The sequence below is a fragment of the Tamandua tetradactyla genome, chromosome 16, assembly GCF_023851605.1.
Source record: "Tamandua tetradactyla isolate mTamTet1 chromosome 16, mTamTet1.pri, whole genome shotgun sequence".
Classification (NCBI taxonomy): Eukaryota; Metazoa; Chordata; class Mammalia; order Pilosa; family Myrmecophagidae; genus Tamandua; species Tamandua tetradactyla.
The window spans coordinates 46,661,851-46,668,595 of record NC_135342.1 but is presented as its reverse complement, the minus strand read 5'-3'; positions in this window follow the sequence as shown (position 1 = coordinate 46,668,595).

Genomic DNA, 6,745 nt, shown 5'->3' with positions numbered 1-6,745 from the left:
TTCATGCTTAGATGGCCTTGATGGAAGACAGACCTGGCTCCACAATCTCTGATCTGCTGGGTTCTCAAGATATCTGAGTGTCAGTTTTCTCAGCAGTTAAATGGGGATAATAATAGCAGCTTATCAGGTTATTGTGAGGGTTAAATTAAAATTGCACAAGGAGATATCGGAATCCTAAAACATTGCTGGTGAGAATGTAAAATGGTGCAGTCACTGTGGAAAATAGTTTGCTAGATCCCCAAAAAGTTAAACATTGAATTTCTATATGACCTAGCAATTTCACTCCTGGGTATACACCCCAGAAACTAAAAAGAGATACTTAAATACTGGTCTAACAATGTCCGTAGCAGCATTATTCACCATAGCCAAAAGTGGAAGCAACCCGAATGCCCTTCAACAGATGAACGGAGGAATAAAATATGGAATATCCATAAAATGTAATATTATTCAGTTGTTAAATGGAATAAAGTTCTGATATGTGTCACAACATGATAAACCTCAAAAGCATGATGTTAAGTGAAAGACGCCAGACACAAAAGGCCACATATTGTATGATTCCATTTATATAGAATATCTAGAATAGGTAAGTCCATATGAGACAGAAAGTAGATTTGTGGTTGCCAGGGGCTGGGGGGAAGGGGAAATGGGAATGACTGCTTAATGGGTGAAGGGTCTCTGTTTGGGGTGATGAAAAGTGTTTTGGAACTAGGTGGAGGTAATGGTCGGACAACATTGTGAATGTACTAAGTGCTCCTTAAGTATATATTTGAAATGTTTTATTTTATGGTATGTGGCTTTCACCTCAATTTAAAAAATGCAATAAGCAATGCATAAGCATATTGCCTGCCACATAGAAAGTTTTCGACACACATTAGCCAATGCTGTCATAATAATGACAGCCTCTCTTAAGAATCCTGAATGAAGGTGGTAGCCATGAACTTAAACAAAGCCATGGCAGTATTCACATACAGAGTTTGAACAATGTCTGTAAATTCAATATAACAGTGCTTGTTGAGTAAGACATCTTATTCTTGTTTGTTTCTTTACCAGCCTCTTTGACACTTAAAAACAGCCTTTCCTTGGACCTTGGTCTTGCAGAAGTCGGTGAGTCTCCCTCTGCAGACTCAAACAGGTGGTGGTTTTATAGTTTGTTACTTTCTCAGCTCTCCTCTTTCAAAGCTGTCAAGAACTACCCTATGAAAATCTTTTTAAAGGTGAGCAGGGAACTCTACAGTGTTTGCACTGGGAAAAAAGAGGAAATCCATTGTACATTAGAAAGTTCACTTGGCTGAAAATTTGTAATTTGAAGTCTTGGGGAATAGTGAAACTGGAAGTATTGGGGGGAAAGTAAGAACTTCCAGAGATGAGTACTGAAATAGCCCCATAAATCACATTTTAAAAGACTTGATTTCCCTGGACAAATGGAAGAAAAGTATAAAATAAAAGAATACAAAACTCTAAAATGTCCCTCTTTGGGTATTGCTTGACAGTGGTATCCTGTTGACACCTCACTGTATGGCTTGGTTAAAAATTTTAAGCAGGGCGTCTTGGGAATGATTAGGATAGGAAATAACTTTGGGCAGTAAGATTTTTTTTTTTACCTGCGAGTGAAAGGGGCATGCTTGCCCTCCTCTATGTGTGTGTCCTTGCTTACTTTCTTATTTGTTGGGAGGAGTGGTTGAGATTTGGATCTCGTCTCTATCCCCAGTGCCCCTTTCTGAATGGGAATCCCATGCCCTTTGTCATAGAGATGGGCTAATACAGTGGTTAAAACTATGGTTCTGGAATCAGACAATTTGGAGTTTGAATCCTGCTTCCACCACTCACAAGGTTGTGGACTTTGGACAAGCTTTGCTACCTCCCTAAACCTCACTGCCTCATTTGTGGGAGGCAGGAGCTTAGATCTACTTTGGAGAGTTACTAGGAGAATTAAGTAAGGTAGTGATAGAGCTCAGTGGGGCATATGCTGAGAGCTTGCCTGAAGGAAGAAAGCACTTAGTGAGCTGTGGCTATAGCTATTCATAGTGAGAACTACTATGCAGAGCATTGTAGGGGGAGAAACCCTTGTGCTTTCCCATCCCCTTACAACGTAGGAATGTGGGGATAAGTGCTCCTTACTTATGAAAAGACTGAGACACTTATAATGTCAAAGTTGGAAGAGGGCTTAGTGAGAGCCCAAATGTTGACCACTGGCATCACCTGGGGAATTTTAGGATTCAGATTCATGGGTTCCACCTCAGGCCTATGGAATCAGAATCTCTAAGAGAGACTTGGAAATAGGCAATAAAAAAAATCAGACATGCTGCAACAGGGATGAGCTTGAAAACATTATGCTGAGTGAAATAAACAAAGCACATAAGGCCAAATACTGTATGGTTTCATTGATATGAAATATTGAGAAATATTTCACATAATATTCTGAAAAAGCAAATCTGTAGAGACAGAAAGTAGATTAGAGGTTAACGGGATGGGAAGCAGGGGGAAGGGGGAAGGTTGTTTTTTGGTGGGTATAGAGTGCTTGTAAACATTGAGAAGTTTTAAATGAAATTCATTTAAAACTCAGAAGGTTGTGAGGATGTGTCATGCTTGGGAACCATTTCTTTGAATTTCTTTCCTTTTTAAATTTTTTTGATGGTTTGTAAACACCTCAGTTCCCATTCATCGAAGACTTCTGTATAAATGGCCCTTTGCTTTATGTTAGTTTAAGAACTGTAGTGCTGGTGAAGGAAAAATTGACGTTTCACAAACCCACAGTTTTTTAGAAACGAGGACTTTGTGCTTGAAAAGTAATTATGGAAATTTCATAGAAAGGTGAAAGATTTTTGAGGTGTGTCAAACATAAAAATTACATCTTGCAAATTGTGCTTGGAAAGAATTATATTAATTGAAGCAGCTATTCCCAAGCCTAAATCCTATAGGCTCATAGAACCTCAGAATGTTCATTTCATCCTTGTCAACCACATTCTGCTCTGATATGGCCTAAATATGCCACCCAAGTAGGAGCTTTCACTTAACAGGTGCTCCCTGGGGACTGAGTATGTGAACCCTGAGAGATGAGCCTACTGCAGGGACTTTGAGAAACATGCAGAGCACAGGAAATTCATTTGCGGGGCCATAAAACCTTCAACACTTCCTTCTTTGTGTGAAAGCCTATCTTTCCAAAGAGGAAGATGTCTCTCCAGCGTGCTTGAAGGCAGTGCTGTAAGGTGGTCTAGTTCTTTCATTTATTCCACAAATATTTATGAAGTGTCTGCGAAGTGCCAAGCATGGCAGAACTAGGGACATATTGGTGAATCAGACTGACGTGATTCTTACAGTTTTAGAGCTTAGCATTGTAAGGAAAGACAGACTTTGCATGGGTAATTATAAGTGTGAATCATCATATCACCAAAAGAAGCAGGGGGTGCTATGGAAATATCACCCAGCATCGTGAGTAAGACATGAGGGAGGGAATGGACTTCTACCTGGGTCTTGGGGAAGGATGAGTTGCAGGCATTTGTCTCCTGATGGGATCACATTGGCGAATATGAAGAATGAGCATGGGCTATGCCTGTGATGCTCACACCACCAGGAGAAGAGTCTCACTTGTACGACAAAATCAACTATTTGTCTATTTTGACATTCATTAAATATAAACATTGTTGCTTGTTGTGTAATGACAAGTTCAGCAAACTTGCTGAATGAATTTGTTGTGACTTTTTCTACACCTAAAAAATAAATTTTAACCTGAGGAGGCTGTGATGAGAAGCTCAGTTAGGAGGCCATTGTAATAGGCAATCAGGTTATTTGAAACTAGAAAAGTAACAGTGACCATGGTAAGAACATGTGATGGCATAACACTTTGGAAATAGTAACTACTATTTTTAAAAAAAAATGCATTGCTTTTTAAAACATTTTTAAATGCATTTTTAAAAAATGCAGTTTTATTGAGATATATTCACATACCATATAAATCATATGAAATATACAATCACTGGCTCACAGTGTCATCACATGGTTGTACATACAACCCTTTGATCAATTTTGAACATTTTCATTGCTCCAGAAAAGAAATAAAAAGAGAAAAGGAAACCCAAATCCCCCCATAGTCCTTATCTCTGCAGCCATTATTGACCTACAATGTTGGTGTGCTACATTTGTTGCTGTTGATGAAAGAGTATTAAAATGTTACTGTTAACTATAGTTCATAGTTTGCAATAGGTACATTTTCCCCCCATATACCTCTCTATTATTAGCTCCTTATAATAGTGTCATACATTTGCTCTATTTCGTAAAAATTTTTTTAAATATTTATACAGTTAATCATGCATATTGTCCACCACAAGATTCACTGTGTTATACATTCCCATATTTTAACCTCCAGCTTTATCACTGGTGACATGCCTGACTCTAAACTTCCCCTTTCCACCCCATCACCATTCATTGTTAATTATTCTCACAATAACCTGCTACCATCACTTCTGTCCACTTCCAAATGTTTAAGTTCACCCTAGTTAAACATTCTGCACATATTAAGCAACCACTCTCCATTGTTTAGCTTCATTCCATATCCTGGCAACCTATATTCTATAGTTTATGTCAATGAGCTTACATATAATTAGTTCATATCAGTGAAATCATACCATATTTGTCCTTTTGTGTCTGACTTATTTCACTTAACATACTGTCCTCAAGGTTCATCCATGTTGTCACATGCTTCAAGATTTCCTTCTTACTGCTGAATAATATTCCATCATATGTATATACTACATTTTGTTCATCCATTCATCTGTTGATGGACACTTGGGTTGTTTCCATCATTTGGAAATTGAACCATGTGTTTTTAACTTCTCGTATTTCTTCCCAGCCCTTAGTACTTCCCCATTCAGTCAGACACTCCATCTTCACCCAGCAGAAATTCAGAGAACACAGCCTCTTCTTGGCTTTGGAGTTTCAAAAGTCTGGGCCTCAGAAGATGGGAAGGCTTTGGGTTGTGCAAATAGGAAAACTTCTGGCTCCTCATGCTAGAAAAGATTTCCCAGATGAGTCCGTTGTTGCCTGCTGGCTTTGAGACCCATTTTTCACCCTCTCAGGGTCTGCTTTGCATTTAGGGGTGATCCCTACAGAATTCAACCCCTAGGCTCTCACCCATCTGCCTTGTGGGTGGGCTTGCCGATGAGAGGTGCAGAGGATGTGATGAGGGTGAGAGGAGGGAGCGGAGCGCTCATGGTGCTTCCCCCTTTATCCTCTATGCGACTGGTGGCCTCTCTGACAACAGGTGCTTTGCCTCCATGGTTCCAGCTCCCAGCAGGCAGTTTCTACCTCTCTGCTCCCAGTTTCTGACTGAAGGTCTGTCCCATCCAGACTTGGGCCAGGAGAACTCCATCTCCTCCCTTTGTCTTTATTGCTCCACCATATGAGTTGCATTCTGCAGCTCTACATTGCCTCATTGCCCCTGTTGGCTCTTTCAGCTTTTCTACCTCCTTTCAGGTTCTCCATATTAAACACCTTCAATTTGGCCTAAGTTCTGTTTTCCTGACTGGATGCTGACACCCTGGGGTGGGTCTGCTCCCAGGGAAGAGAGAGATGGGCTCTGGGCTGAAAGAAGCTGACCTTGTGGTCCATGCAGACTCACAGGGGTTCCTCTAAAACATAGCCTAGCCTGCATTAGAGCACCTATTCAAATGAGCAGTCAAAGGTATGGGAATCAGCATCCTCAGACCATTAGCTGTCCCTACCTCTGGCAACTGGTGGAGGCTCCTCTTTGCCAGCAGCCTCAGGAACCTTGTCTGTGCCCCCCAAACTTTGTTCCATGTCGACAAGCCCCATGCAAGACTCCAGGACACTTCTAAGCCCTCAAGATCGAGAATGGGGTCCTAGCCTCCTAATCAGTGGTTAGGGAAGAACAATTGCATCTCATTTTTCTTTCTGTTCTTGAGCATTAAAGACGGAAATGGCTTTAAAGATCATCTATAGTCCAAATTCTTCGTTTTATAAACAAACATTGAGGATAGGGAAGGGATTTTGGCTGACCAGGAACTCCTAACTCATCTTGTTTCTACTGCTTTTTGATGAATTTTAGCATCTTTTATGGAGAGCCTCCACTCCTACCTTTCGTATTCTACATAATCCCATTATTCTAAATCCTAGATTATTTTATGGTGTTTGGGAGTAGCTTTCATTGACTGAACAGAAGTTTGCATAGGCCTGTGTCTTTAACTATTCATGCATATTTGGTGGTATAAAAATGTAAAAAATCTATTTTTGGTTTCTGTAATAGAGAACTCTTTCCGGAATGACACTTGAACTGTTAAATATCATCTCAAGTCTCATTTTGGGGTTATAACCTCCTAAGAGCCTGGCATACAACTAAAGTAGATTAAGGCTGAAATTTTCCAGAGGCTTTGTCTCAGATCAGTGAAGTACTTCTAATCACTTTCTATCATCATCACAACCAGAACGGCTTCTAAATCTCATGGTTCACTATCATTCTTTAGAAGAATTGTGTGCCATGGTTGAGAGGATAATTGCTGAACAGAATTCTTGTTATCAAAACAAATTTAGAAGGGAAAAAAGTCTGTATCCTTGACTTCAGAGTTCTGGGTTGTGTTTTTAAGAAGGATATCGATTCTTAATTATTTTACTGTTTCTCCTTCTAGTTTTCTAAAAGAAAGAATAAATTCCAAGGACTTAGAGTTGAAGGTTTCGACTATTTTGTGTTTAGGATCCTAAACAATATGTCTAAATATTGGAAAACATACACAGT